Raw genomic sequence first — 16,400 nt, forward strand, 5'->3', positions numbered from 1 at the left:
ATTTAGTGAATGGAGTAAAGCAGATAGCCCTCCAAAAGGTGAGTGTGCAGCATCAGTCCCTGAGGGCCCATGTGGAGCAAAAGGCAGAGAAAGAGCTAATTTGCTCTCTCTGTTTAAGCTGAGATTCATCTTCAGCCCTCAGACATAGGTGGTTTGCTCAGATCTCAGGTTTTCAGGCTCACACAAGGATTGACACCACCAGCACCTGTTTCACCACCTACCCCAACTCTAAGATTTCAGAATCAGACTAAATATACACCAGTAGGTTCCCTGGTTCTCCAGACACCAATTATAAGACTTTAGTTTCCACAATCGTGTAAGCCAGTTCCTTTAATGGACCTCCTCCTTCCCTTTCTCCCTTCTTTTGACGCTGTTTCTCTGGAGAGCCTTGACAAAGGGCATCATGAAAGTGATAGGCATGTACTATCTGTAAGGTTATTACATTCATATGGGTAGAAACATAAGGCTCAGACTTCTGATAAATAAGTTATTTGAAATATAAGACTCACATAATGAACCGATTAAAATAAACGCACACACAGACATCCACACATGCACACACCATAATTTGAACTGCTGGTGTGGATTTAGTGTGTGGTTCATGATAAGATCTGGATAATACATAGTCCCTGTCCTGGAATACCGTACAACATTGGAGGCTTATACATTCACAAGCAAAAATAAAATCTGGCAAGTGTTTGATAAAGAAGTATACAAAATTCTATTGTAAAACAGGGTAAAAAACACAAATTACTTGCCAGGGAGTTAGGGAAGAATTTATCAGGGGAATGGATATTTGAACTTGATGAATTGTTTGAAAGGGGAATAGAAAGTCAGGATAAATAGTCAAAGGAGAAAACTGTGCAAGAAAGACATTAAATAATATAACATACTCCCCAAATAAAGAGATATTCATTATGACCAGGACATACTGTAAGCTTGGGTAGAGGCAGAAAATGAAGCAGGATTAAGTTAAGACAGATGGGGTCTGACAGTAAAGTTCTATAAACTAAACAGTTTGAGTCATATCCTGATGTCATAGGACTTCCTAAAGATGTTCTAAGTGAAAAATGACTGTTTTTCACTTTCCAGAGAAATAAGTTTGGTATCAATACAGCATAATGGAGGGGAAGGAGAAAGCTTCATTATAGAAAGGACAATTAATGGGGAGCCTAGGTGGCTCAGTCAGTTAAGTGTCCACCTCTTGATTTCGGTCAGATCATGATCACACAGTTTCATGAGTTTGAGCCTCATGTCTGGCTCCGTGTTGACGGTGCAGTGCGGAGCCTGCTTAGAATTCTGTCTCCGTCTTTCTCTCCCCCTACCCCGCTTGTGCTGTCTCTGTCTCTCTCAAAATAAATAAATAAACGTACAAAAAAAATTTTAGAGAGGACAATTAAGAAGCTTTTGAATTAATCACCCTGAGATAAGTTTGTATGTTTTGTTCTCTCTAGACTAGGAAACTATTTACGCTATATTTCTCAACATTTTATTATTAGCTAGGTGATTATAATTTCTGTGTAGAGTTGGATAATCTTTCATATTGCCAAACTTGTGTGTAGGTGGTAACTGAACCTGAATGAAAGGAAAGTGTTTGACTTTATAAATGTTTAGTGTGGCATGTTTTTTTTCTATGGATACCATATTCCAACCACTAGATCTGAGGGGGGTGGGGTATGATAGAGGGCAGTGTTCAGGGACTGTTTTCTCAGGGTTATCACCTAAATCATTTGCTTTCCCACAATTAGTTTTTCTCTTGTCACCAAACCATTTTACTTATTCTCTAGTACAAAAAAATTGACTTCTATATTTTTCTCCATTATGCCAAGTATTTTTATCCATAAGCTTAATGCTTGGGACTTTCATAAATTTTTCCAAAGACACTACAAAGCTAGTATTTACAGAGGTGGGAGGGGGGCTGGGAAGGGATGCCAGGATCAAAATAACAAATCAAAACTTGCTTTTCAAGCTTTTCTTTTCTTTTTTTTTTTTCCTGCCATGACCTCCGAAAATCTACTCTGAAACCTCCATGTCAGGAATGGTCTTTTCTTTGTTAATGCCTTTCTGTAGGATTAACTGTTTCCTGAGGACAGTGGTTCTACTTCTTAGACTTTCTATCCAGGGGAGTGCTAAGATTAAGGACCTAGAAACTGTCACTCAGCACAGTGAGCTTCCCCAGTGGGTGTGGTGCTGGGCAGTGTCCCAGGGATTCCTTCTGTCAGTACTGCCTTGCATCTCCACTTATCAGATGTTTCCTTTGGGATTCTGCAGCATTCACTCATTGACCTGCTTTTGTGTTGCTTACCCTTCAAAAGTGCTGTTTTCTTTTTATTAAAGGAAATTTAAACTTGTGTCTGCGGAGTTATTAGAGAAGGTGATTGCTTAGAAAGTGGTCCTTTTGGCAGCTGGGTTGAGAAACCATTTTTAGGTCCCTTTCCTTACAGTAACTATATGGTCCAGTTCTATATAGTACTTTGATAAGAGGGTATTTAAAAAATCAGAATATTTAAAGATGTGTTTAATGCAAAATGTTCTTAGTGGACTTGGGTTACTTTCTGAAAATTACTTGATAGTCTGGCCCTATTTAAACCAGAGAATAAGCTCTGTCTGCCGTTTTAGGAAATAAGAATAACCTAGTTATCACATATTTGCAGTCATACCTACCAGGAAGTAATCTATGTATTCATTTTGTATTTTTGCAAAAATAATTTGCAAACGCTCATAACTACACAGCTTAACAATTACTTTCATAACACTTAAGATAAATGGTTAACAATTTCACATGATTTTTAGAACCATTTTGAAAACAGTATACAAAACAACATATATCTTGACTTTACCCTATTATACTATATGATTACATTTACCCAACAGGATAAAAATTTTCATTTCCTATGCTAGGGTATACACTCAGCCAATAACCAGAAACACCTAAAATTAAACACTTTAGTCAAAATTACTACATAATCATCGACCGTTTTTGAAGAGGCAGATTCAAAGACATAATGTATTCTTCTATATTCATAAAGGTGATTTTCATCTAACTTAGAAATAACCACCTTCTCCAAATGGGACTGCAAATTAGGTGGACCAAATCAGAAATAAAATAAATATCCTAGAGTTTTTGTATCTCTACAGTTCTGACCAATTAATACTTCCCTTGTGCTTTAATGTTACATAATACTAAAATTTTGTGATTCCATACTTGAATCTCTTTAAATGAAATTCTGAGGGGTGCTTGGGTGGCTCAGTCAGTTAAGCATCTGACTTCAGCTCAGGTCATGATCTCACAGTTCGTGAGCTCAAGTCCCAAGTAGGGCTCTGCGCTGACAGCTCAGAGCCTGGAGCCTACTTAAGACTCTATATGTCTTCCTCTTTCTCTGCCCCTTCCACACTCATGCAAGCTCGCTAGCACGTGCTCTCTCTCTCTCAAAAATAAATAAACATTAAAAAATTAAATATAAACTTTAAAAATTAGATTACATTATTCCATCTATGTTGTATATTAGATAGTGTTAAACAATTAAGTATATAATTCATGTATCTGTGAGAAGAAGTAAAATTAAGTACTATAGACATGAGGTAAACATTTGCCACATTTGTGGATATTTAAGCTCAAGATAAATTTGAGGAAACGGAATGAGACACTGATTGAACTGTCTAAAAACTCATGTATTTAATATAAACAATCGCTACATTATCCTAGATCTCCTCATCTATCTACCTTTTTATATTTGGCTCAAGAAAAAGGACTTCTTTTAGCATTATAGTTGAAAATTCAAACAAAGAACAAAAGATAAAATTAAAACCTCAGAGTATGTTAGAAGTCTCTGCTTTTACCTCTTTCTGACAGAAAGAGAAAGAGGATTTTAGACAAGTCATGTGTCTTACCCGGACCTGAATTTTCATTTCTGTAACATCAGAAGGTTGGCGTAAAATATTTTTAAGGCTCTTTCCAGAATTACATTGTGTGACTACAATTTTCTTGTAACAAAATTAAAAAAAAAAATAGTCTAAGCTGAACATAGAGTCTATAGTACATTTGTTATTAAAAAGGCATCAGGGGAATAAGCCAGAGAGATAATATTGCCCAGGGCCAAGAAGGGGAGTGTCACATATATGATACCTCTTTCTGACAACTTCTTGTATGGATCTCATAGTCTTACTTGCACTTTGCTATCCCTACTGTTTTTCCAAACTGATATTAGACATAGGCCAGCCACCCAACTACCAAAAAATATTTGTTGAAAGTCTCCACTTTTAGAGAACATGCTCAAGTGGAAGAATACTACTCATACTGCTTTCTCTGTACATTGAATCTCAGTTCAAAATAGACCTGGAACTCAACCGGGAGAGGTGATGAGCCATGATTTCAGCAATTGTGCACTTCACATTTGGTAGGGAAATGGTTGAAGGCAAACCTATATGAAAACCAAATGAACTTTGAATCAAAAGTTACTATATCCTCACCACAACTGATCATGCTTACTCCAATGTCTTGGGACTTCTGAGGTGACCTGCCCTTTCCTTTCCACAATGAAGCCAGTATATATCTCTAAGTTCATGTACAGTTCCTTCTTGAAAATTAATGTTTTTTTATACATTCCAAGTGGTATGTCCCTTCGGATACTGATCTCGGTTATATATATCCTGAAAATACTGATGAAAATATTGGTAATCACTCCTTACTGTAATTTTAATATTGTTGATTCTGTTTTTACCCCTATGTTTCAATTACCAGTTTTTAAAAAGTTTTTTTTTTGTTTTGTTCTTAAACTATGAAATCCTTTTTTTCCTACCATCTGTACTCACTCCTGAGTGAGTTCACTTGACAGCTCTATGCAAATTGCACAATGTAGTTTCAATGGTTCACTGCCTTCTATCTACTTGTGGTTGTATCTCATGAATTCCCTTGATGTTTTTCTAGGAAGGAAGTTAAAATTTTATTACTCCCCTTGCTTGCTTTTACTCAGAAAGTAGATAGAGGTCCTGTCCTTGTAGATTTTGAAACATACACATAGAAAGTATATAGACTAATAAACTGGGCTTGTATATAATTTGACCATGTAAGTTGATGCCTCACAAAAATTGAGACAGATTAAAAGTAGCTAACATTAAATCATTTTTATGTTTGGTATTCTTACAACCTTCTTAGAAATTCCTGGGAAATTTACATTTTAACTTCAACTGAAAGCTGATGCTCAGTAAAGGGTTAAGAATGCATGTGTATAAGCATATCTATATGTTTGGTAACAATTAGTTTTTTTATGGCCAAAACAACTGTAGAAAAGCTGGACAATAATTTGTGTGTTTGCATCAGCTCCTACTACACTGGAATGATTAATCCTCACATCTTATTTCTTCATAAACCTTTCCAAAACAATTTTCTCATTTTCATGCATAGTCTATAGGATACCTTTTTTTTTTAATTCATTTATTTTGAGAGAAAGAGGGCACCTGCGTGTGGGGGGGAGGGGCAGAGAAAGAGTTTCAGAGAGGATCATATGCAGGCTCTGCTCTGTTAGTGCAGAGACCAATGCAGAGCTCAATCTCAGGAACTGTGAGATGATGACCCGAGCTCACATCAAGAGTTGATGCCTAAACAACTGAGCCACCCAGGTGCCCTATAGGATACATTCATATCTCCATATGATAAAATCCACTAATTTTAAATGTGCAAGAAGATTTTTAGTACTTTTATATGATTGTTCAACAATTACCACAATAGAATTTTAGGATTCTATCATCACACCAAGGGTTTCCTTGCAGTTTTATTAGGGTTCTCCAGAGAAAGAAAACCAATATATAAGAGGATATTTATTATAGGAACTGGCTCATACTGAGATTGTCCCACCATGTGCAAGCTGCAAACCATGGAATGTCAGTGGTGGAATTCAGTCTAAGTCTGAAGCCTGAAAATAGAGGGCTAATGGTGTAAACCTGGTCTGATCCTGCAAGTCTGAGAACTAGGAGCCCCAGTGTCTAATGGTAGAAGTTGGGTCTCAGGTCACAGAGAGAAAGTAAATCTCATAGACCTTTTTGTTCTAGGCCTTCAGTGGGTTGGATGATACCCATCCACATTGGAAGGGACCATATGCTTTACTCAGTTTACCAATTCAAATGTTAATTCTTCCAGAAACACTTTCACAGACACACTCATAAATACTGTTGTACCAGCTATCTTGGATCTTCTAGAAAAACCATATTGTCTTTTCTAGAAATTTTATGTAAAAAATCATCACTATGTAGTCCTTTATGTCTGGCTTCTTTAATTTAGTATTCTTTAATTTAGTATTTATCCATGATGCTGCATGTCTCAAAGGGTTTTATATTGAAATATAATTGATGTATAATGTGATATTTTAAGTGTTTAATGTATGGATTTGACAATTCAATACATTATTTGGTGCTTACCATGTTAAGTGTAGTCACTGTCTGTCACCATACAAAGTTATTACAATATTTTTGACTGTATTCCCTATGCTGTACTTTTCCTCTCCATTATTATTTATTTTTATAACTAGAAATTTGTATCTCTTAATCCCCTTCACCTACTTCACCCATCCTCCCCCATCTACCTCTCCTCTGATAACTACTACTTATCTGTATTTAATAGTCTATCTGGTTTTTGTTGGTTTATTAATTGGTTTGGCTTTTTAGATTCCACACATAAGTGGAATCCTATGGTATTTATCTCTCTGTTATTTCACTTAGCACAATATCCTCTAGATCCATTCATGTTCTCCCAAATGGCAAAAGTTCACTCTATTTTAAAGCCCAGTATTCTGTTGTATGTATATATCATTTCTTTATATATTCATCTATTGATGGACACATGTTGTTTCCATATCTTGGCTATTGTAAATAATGCTGAAATAAACATTTGGCTTATATATATCTTTTCAAATTAGTGTTTTCATTTTCTTTGGGTAAATACACAGTAGTGGAATTAATGAATTATATAGTACTTCTATTCGTAATTTTATGAGGAAGCTCTGTACTGTTTTCCCTAGTGGTTGGACCAATTTACATTCCCACCAACAGTGCATGAAGGTTCCCTTTTCTCCACATCCTTGTCAACGCTTAACATTTGTCTTTTTGATTTTAGCCATTCTGACAGGTGTGAGCTGATAACTCATGGTGGTTTTGATTTGCATTTTCCTGATGATTAGCAATCTGTTCATGGGTCTGTTGGGTATTTGTATGTTCTTTTTGGAAAAATGTCTATTCAGGTCCTCTGCCCATTTTTTAATCAGATTACTTGTTTTTTGGTGCTAATTTGTAGAAGTTTTGTAAATGTTTGGGATATTAACCCCTTATCAGATAGAGCATTTGTAAATATCCTCTCACATTCAGTAGTTTATGGTTTCAAGTTTCAAATTTAGATTTTTGTTGCATTTAACTTTATTTTTGTGTATGGTGTTAGAAAATGGCCCAGTTAGATTCTTCTGCACATAACTGTCCAATTTTTACAATACCACTTATTTAAAAGTTTGTCTTTTCCCCATTGTATAGTCTTGCCTCCTTTGTTGTAGATTAATTGCCCATTTGGTGTGGTTTTATTATGCCAGAACCATAATGTTTTGATTACTGTAGCTTTGTAGTTTATCTTGAAATCTGGCATTGTGATACCTCCAGCTTTGTTCTTTTTCAAGACCACTTTTGCTATTTGAAGTCTTTTGTGATTCCATACACAGATTAGTATTATTTATTGTAATTCTGTGAAAATGCTATTGATATTTTGATAAGAGTTGCATTGAATCTGTAGATGGCTTTGGATAATATGGGCATTTTAATAATACTCTTCTAATTTATGAGCATTGGTTTATCTTCCTATTTGTATTATTTTAAATTTCTCTCATCAGTAGCTTATAGTTTTTAGGGCATAGGTCTTTCACCTCCTTAGTTGAATGTTTGCCTGGGTATTTCAGCCTTTTGATGCAATTGTAAATGGGATTGTTTCTTAATTTGTCTTTTTGCTACTTCATTGTTAGCATATAAAAATGCAACAGATTTCTGTATGTTAATTTTGTATCTTGCAACTTTACTAAATTAATTTTAGTGGAGTCTGTAGGGTTTTCTATGTATAATATATCATATGCAAATAGTGACAGTTCATTTTTTCCTTACTGATAAAATTCTTTTTATTTCTTGTCTGATTTCTGTGCTAGGGCTTCCAATACTATGTTGAATGAAAGTGATGAAAGTAGACATCCTTATCTTTTTCCTGATCTTAGAGATAAAGCTTTCAATTTTTCACCATTATGTTTTAGCTGTAGGTTTTTCCATATATAATCTTTAGTATGTTGAAGTATGTTCTCTGTAACCCCACTTTGTTGGGAGTTTTTATCATGAATGGATCTTGTATGGATCTTGTCAAATGCTTTCTCTGCAATTATTTAGATGATCATATGATTTTTATCCTTCTATTAATGTGAAAGATCATATTGACAAATATTGAACCACCCTTGTGTCTCTGGAAAAAAAATCCCACTTAATCATGGTGAATGAGCCTATTAAATGTATTACTGAATATGATTTGCAAATTTTTTGTGGAGGATTTTTGCATCTCTGTTCATCAGAGATAGTGGCCTAAAGTTTTTTTCTTTGTTTGTTTGTTTTTGTAGTATCTTAGTCTGGCTTTGGTATTAGTATAATACTGGCCTTGTAGAATGTATTTGAAAGTTTTCCTTTTCTATTTTCAGAATAGTTTCAAATGAGTAGGTAACCCTTCCTGAATTGTTTGGTACAGGTCACCTGCAAAGCCATCTGGTCCTGGATTTTTGGGGGTGTGTTTTGATGAATGAGTCCATGTCATTGCTAGTAATCTGTTCAAATTTTCTATTTTTTCTTTATTGAATTTTGTAAGCTTGTGTGTTTCTAGGAATTTATCAATTTCTACTAGGTTGTCCAGTTTGATGTCATATAATTTTTCAAAATAATCTCTAATCATTCTTTATATTTTTGTGATATTATTTGTTACTTTATTTCTTTTCCTTTATTTCTGATTTTGACTCCTCTTCTTTCTGATAGTCTAAAGTTTTGTCAGTTTTGTTTATCTTTACACAAAGCCAGCTGTTGGTTTCATTGATACTTTCTATTTTCTCTTTCCTCTCACTTATTTTCTTAATATTTCCTTCCTCCTACTAGCTTTGGGCTTTATTTATCACTTTTCTAGTTCATTTACATGTAATGGTAGGTTGTTTGAGATTTTTCTTGTTTCTTGAGGTAGGCCTGTATTGCTATAAACTTCCATCTTAGAACTTCTTTTGCTGGGTTTCAAAGATTTTTTTACCAGTGTTTTCATTTTCATTTTTCTCTACATAGTTTTGCTTCTTCTTTGATTTATTCATTGACCCATTGGTTGATTGGTAGCATGGTCAGAAAACATGCTTGATATGATTTCAACCTTAAATTTGTTGAAAGCTGTTTTGTGGCCTCACATGTGATCCCTCCTGGAGAATTTCCATGTCTACTTAAAAAGAGTGCATGTTCTACTATTTTTGGATTGAATGTTCTGTATATATTTGTTAGGTCCATCTAGTCTAATGTGCCATTCAAAGCCTCTGTTTGCTTATTGATTCCCTGTCTGGATGATGTATCTACTGATCCAAGTGGGGCATTAAGGCCTGCTACTATTAATGTATTACTGTCAATTTCTCCCCTTAGGTCTGTTAAATATTGCTTTACATATTTAGGTTCTTCTATATTGGGTGCATAAATATTTAAAATTATTATATCCTTTTGTTGGATTGATCCCTTTATTGCTACCATCTTTGTTTCAAAGTTTATTTTGTCTTAATATTGCTATCCTGTCACTTTTTATTTTTATTTTTTGGCTTTCATTTACATGGTATATGCTTAACCATTTACTTTGAGTCTGTATGTGTCTTTAGGTCTAAAGTTAGTCTTTTGTAAGCAGCATATAGATGGGTCTTGTTGTTTTTTTTTTTAATCCATTAGTCCCCCTATATTTTTTTGATTGGAACATTTAGTCCATTTACATTTACAATAATTATTAATAGGTATGTACTTAATGCCATTTTATTAAGTGTCTTCTCATTGTTTTGTACTTCTCTGTTCCTTTCTTCTCTTGCTCTCTTGCCTTGTGATTTCATGGCTTTCTTTAATGTAATGTTTGGGTTCTTGTGTGTGTGTGTGTGTGTGTGTGTGTGTATGTGTAACTCTTAGAGGTTTTTGACTTGTAGTTACCAATGGGTTCATATATAATATCTTATGCATAGAGAAGTCTTCATTAAGTTGATGTTTGCTTAAGTCCAAACACACACTAAATTTTTACTCCCTCCTCTAAACTTTATGCATGTGATGTCATATTTTATATGGTGTATTTTTTGTATCCCTTGGCTAATTGTTGTAGATATAATTGATTTTACTACTTTTGTGTTTTAACATCCAAACTGGCTTTGTAAGTATTTAGTCTACTACTTTACTCTTTGCTTTTACCTATGAGTTTTTTTGCTTCTACATTTTTTCCTAACTTTTAGTTATGGCCTTTTCTTTTTTCCACTTAAAGAATTCTTAACATTTCTTGTGAGGCTGGTGTAGTGTTGATGATGGTATCTTCATAACCATTACTTTGAATTCTTTATCAGACATACTGCTTATCTCTGTGTCACTTCACTCTTTGTGATTTTATCTTGTTCTTTCATTTGTGACATATTCCCCTGTCTTCTCATTCTGTCTAACTCTGTGTTTCTTTCTATAAGGGAGACCAGCTATGCCTCCTGGTCTTGAAGGTAGTGGCCTTGTGTAGAAGATGTTCTGTAGTGCCTTATTACTCAGTCTCCCTGGTCACTAGGACCAGTAGCTCTAGGGATGCCCAGTGTGTGTCCCTGTTGGGGCTTTGCCTGATATGGGCACCCTCTGAGAGTTTGCTCCCTGCACTGAGAGGCCTAGCTGTTGCAGCTATGGGCTTGTTGGTGGGTAGGGCTGGCAGTCAGCCTAGTTCTCTGAAGTTAACCTCTCTGGCACAGCTGCTAGAGCATGGAAGGGCAGGGCTTGCTCCCTGCTCAGCCGGTTAAGAGGCTTGGAGATTGTTGGTATGTTGGTTTGTGGGCTTATCTCTCCTCCTCTCAGCCCTCCCCAGCACAGGAGTCACTCTAAAGTGACAAGGGTCCTATCTGGGACTGCCTGCTGGGTGTGGTGTGTTGGGTGTGATGGAGTGGGGGCGGGGAGCTCTGGAGGGATGCCTCCCAAGGTTGGATTGGGAGGGTCTGCAGGAAAATGCTGAGATGTGGCACTTTGCTCTAGCAAGGTAGATGAAGAGGGTTAGCAGTGGCTCTCACAAGTGTTCAACTATCTAGGCTAGGAGAGGGGAATAGAAATGGTGACTCTGAGTACTTGTTCCTAAAGAAATCAGACCCCTACTCCTCCAGCACATGTTCTGAGATGACTCAATAAATCTTCACATATATCAAACTGTTCCTTCTGTGCTATGTCTCTGGCCAAGTAGGCTGGCTCTTAAAGAGGGAAGACTCAGTTTCCTATTAACCTCCAGCTCTCCCAAGGTTAAGACCCTCTGTTTTTCAAAGCTCTTCCACTGGCTCTCAAAGTCAGACAATAAAAGGTCTTGTCCACCCAAGGCAGGTCCCCAGTTCTGGGGGTGCTTGGTGTGAGGTCTGATCTTTTCACTTCTGCCTGTCAAGTCTCTTCCATGTGTGGCTAGTTACACCAGAGCTTGAATTCTGGTCTCCAATCCCTCTCCCCCCAAACACACAACTCTATCAATGTGGCCTTCTCTCTATGATTGGCTGTGGAAGGTCTGTTCAGCCAGTCCTCAGGTCATTTGCAGAGTTAGTTGCATAAGTGTAACTGTTATTTCAGTGTGGCTGTAAGGCAAGGCGAACTCCAAATCTTGATACTCTTCCATCTTCCTACATGTCTCAAAGGTTTGTTTTTTGGTGCTAAGTACATTCCATTAAATAGTATGCCATACATGTTTACCTCTTCAATACTTGATAGACATTTGGATTCTTTACAATTTTTGGCTGTTATAAAGAATAGTATTTTGAATATTTGCATAGAATGTTATTGACCTTTGTTTTCATTTTTCTTGGGTAATAAAATATCAGTCATGTAGGTAACTGAATGTTAAACTTTTCTTGGTGGCTCAGTTCATTGTGTCTGACTCTTGATTTTGGCTCGGGTCATGATCTTAAGCTTGGTGAGTTAGACCCCACATTGGGCTCTGTGCTGACAGCACGGAGCCTACTTGGAATTCTCTCTGCCTCTCTCTGCCCCTCCCCTGCTCATGTTCTCTCTCTCAAAATCAATAAATAAAACTTAAAACAATTTTTAAATAAAAAAATAAAAAATAAATTTTCTAAGAGAAAAACCAAACTATTATAAACTGGCTGTTAAATTTCTACCAGCAATAATGAGTGAGTTGCTCAATATCCTTGCCAACATGCTATCAGCCTCTAAAATTTTAACCATTTTAACAGTATTTCTTTTGGTTTTAATTAACAGTTCTGTAATGTAGTCTCATAGTATTAATATGCATTTCCCTAAGGTTTACTGATGCTGAGCCTTTTATGTATCCTCTATACTGAAGTGCCTATTCAAATATTTTGCCATTTTGCTCTCATGAGGAAGTGTGACAATTTTATTGTTGAGGCAGAGTGTTGTTCTTATTCTAGACAAAAGCCCTGTATCCTGTATCAGGTACATGCTTTAAAAAGATTTTCACTATTTTCTTAATGGTGTCTTTGAAAAATAAACATTTTGAATTTAATAAAACTCAAAATTATTTTTTAGTAATTGATTTGCTTTGAATACTATTTAAGAAGATTATTTTAATTGAAGGTCACTAAAAGTTTCTCCTATGTTTACTAAGCAGAACTCTTAACTTTAGGTCTATAACCCTTTTGAGTTCATTTTTGTAGTGTATGAGCTAAGGGATAAGGTTAATTATTTTATATGGATAGCCCTTTTTTCCAAGGCCATTTTGAAAATACTGTTACTTCCTTAATTCAGTCATATTGTCTTCTTTACCAAAATAAAATGGCTGCATATGTAAAGCTCTATTTCTGGATCCTTTATACTATTCCACTGATCTAAATGTTTATCATTATGCAATTAATATGGTCTCTTGAATACTGTAGCTTTATAATGTTTGAAATGAAGTGAAAGTCCACTAACTATTCTTTTTCAATATTATTTCACTATGCTACAAATGCTGAATATCTGTGTACAATTTATGGTCAACTGATGAACTTCTAAAAATAAGTCTGTTAGGATTAGATAGGGATTTTATTAAATCTACATATTAGAGAATTTCCATCTTTACAGTGTTTAGTTTTCTAATACATGAATAAGGTATGCCTTTATTTAGGTTTTGTTAAATTTTTATCATCATGGTTTTGCACATGTGAAAACAATTTTACTTACTCCTTTTATATCTGCATGCATTTAATATATTTTTCTTGTCTACTCCAGTGGCTAGGATTTCCAGTACATTGTTGACTAAATGTGATGGAAGTAGACTCTGTGTCTTGTTCCTGAAATCAGAAATGGTCAGTTTTTCCACAGTTAAATATGATGTTAGTTTTAGGTTCTTTGTTGTTGCTCTTCATAAGCACTGAAAGAGTGCTCATCATGAATGTATGCTTAGATAAAATCACATAAAATGATTTTTATGTGTCATGATTGCAATATGATTTTGTGTTATAATATATATTAAATTCTATATTTAATTTTCAGATACTAAACCAATCTTGAAATCCTGTGCTCAATACTATGTGTTCTTGATTTATACTCATTTTCCTATGTTGCTAGATATGGCATGCTAATATTTAACAACTTTTAGGTTCATGAGGGATATTGGTAGGAGGGCTTCTCTTTTGAGAATTATTTTTCTTCTGACTTCAGTGTCAGGGTAATATTAGAGTTTTAGAAAGAATTGGAAGGAATATCCTTGTTCTTATGGGAAAAGCTTTTTAGGATTGGTACTATTTCTGAAGAAAAGGAAAAAAAGGAGTGCCTCAGTCTGTCAAGCTGCCGACTCTTGATTTCCACCAAGGTCATGATCTCCTGGTTCATGAGTTCAGTTCCCACACTGGGCTCTGCAATGACAGTGCGGAGCCTGCTTGGGATTCTCTCTCTCCCCATCTCTCTCTGTTCCTCCCCAACTTGTGTGCGTTCTCTCTCTCTCTCTCTCTCAAAATAAATAAATTTTTAAAAAATGTTAAAAAAAGAAAAGGAAAAAGAAAACTTGAAAGAGTAGATCTCATACTGAGCATTCTTAACACAAAAAGCAAATAGGGACATAAGAAATTTGTGGAGGCAAAGTGTAGTGTGTTACCTTAGTTGGGGTGATATTTCATGGATGTTTCTTTTGTCCAAGTTCACTGTATTATAGACATGAAATATGTGAATTTTTTGCAAATCAATTATATCTCAAGAAAACTATCTTTTAAAACTATTTGGCAGAATTCACAATTGAAGTTTTTTAACCTTGGACTTTATTTTGTGGGAAAATTTTTAATTAAATGTCTTCACCTGTAATTGTTGCATTTAGATTGTCCGTTATTCTCTTGACTCTGCTTTGGTAAACATGAACCTAAGAATTTTTCCATTTTATGTATTTGTCTAGTATTTGCATAAAGTTGAATTTATAATTCTCACATAATTCTTAAAAATACTGTAGCTCTGAAAAAAAATTGTAGCTCCATAATGCATAGATCCTCTTTGATTCCTAATTTTTAGTAATTGTATGTTCTTTCTCTTTTTGGGGGGCCAATTTAGCTAAAGTTTTGTAAGTTTTTTATCTTTTTTGTGGTTTGTGTTTATTGTTGTTATTGTTGATATTGTTGTTTTGATATAGCCGTTTTGATGATCCTTACCAATAACCAACTTTCAATTTCATTGATTTTTTTCCCTCTATTTTATTTGCACTCCTTTAGGACTTCCCTCTATCTTTATGCTTTAAGGTTAATTTTATCTGCTTATTTGATTTTGTTTATATGTTTTAGTTTTAAAATTAAATCTTTGTTTAATAATTGGAGACCCTTTTTTTTAATATGAAAGGTTAAAACTATACATTTTCCTCTAAACACTGCTTTACCTCCATGCCATAAGTTTTGATATGTTGTACTTTTAAATTAATTCAGTTCAGAATATTGTTTTTTTAGTATTTCTCCTTGGACCCATGAGTCACTTAGAGCTGTGTAGGTTACCAAATGATTGAGAATATCCCAAGTTTCTGTTAGTGATTTCTAACTTAATTCCATCGTGGTCAATGAGCAAACTGTGTGTGATTTCAGTCTCTTTAGGTTTTAAGATATGCTTAAAAGCCAAACAGATGGCCTGAGAGATTGTTCCCTTATGCTTTAAAAACAAAACATGCATTCTTTTGCCTGAAATGTCACTTAAGTCAAGTGGTTTGATAGTGCTACTCATGTTCATTATACTGTTCTGATAGTCTGTGTGGTTCTGTCAATTATTGAAAATGATGCATCAAAAATTTTTAAATGCTATTTTGTACTCTTGATATTTGTCAATTTTTGCTTTCTATATTTTAAGACTCCTAGGTATTCAAGATAAATAAAAACACAAAGGTTGATATACAAAAGCTCATGGCAGCTTTATTCACAGTAGTAAAAAAAAATGCATCCAGATACCTCTCAAACTTAATGCAGTATAGCTACATAATAATAAGTATTAGATAATTAAAACACACACACACACATGCACGCAGGCACACACCCCTACTGATAACTGCAATATGGATTGAGAGAAAAATTAGTATTCTGAGTGAAAGAAACCATACTCAAATAAAAATTTATTATTGCATTTATAATACTCTAGAGAATACAAATCTATCATGACAGAAAGCCCATCAATCAGTGGTTGCCTGGGGCAGGAAGTAGCAGGATAGATAGACTGCAAATGGCCATGACAAGATTTTTGTGAAGGGTGGAAATGCTCTGACTCTTGATTGTAGCATTTCATAGGTGTGCATATCTGACAGAACTGATAAAACTCTGAATTCTAACTAGAGGTTACTGTCTATTATAAATAAATGTGTACATACATTATCTCAATTCAAATGATAACATCTGTAGTTGACATATATGTCTTTATCCTTGATCATGTGGACTGCTTCTTGGAAAATCTGCTTATATAAATTTGAGATAGATGAATACCTACCATTGTGACAAAGAAGGCAATAGAGAGACAAGAGGCAAGTTGTAAGTTTTAAGCCTTGAGGATGAAAAATGTGAGTCGATCTTAGGCACAAATGAATGTCTTAACTCAGATTTAATAATCTTAAATAGCTTTGGCTAAAATAAATTACATACAGTATCCTTTAGAAGTAGTCCCTATTCTAATTTATATTTCATAACTGAGATTAAAACCATTATGGTATTTTTTAATAA

The sequence above is a fragment of the Acinonyx jubatus genome, chromosome A1 (assembly GCF_027475565.1).
Source record: "Acinonyx jubatus isolate Ajub_Pintada_27869175 chromosome A1, VMU_Ajub_asm_v1.0, whole genome shotgun sequence".
NCBI classification, from domain to species: Eukaryota; Metazoa; Chordata; class Mammalia; order Carnivora; family Felidae; genus Acinonyx; species Acinonyx jubatus.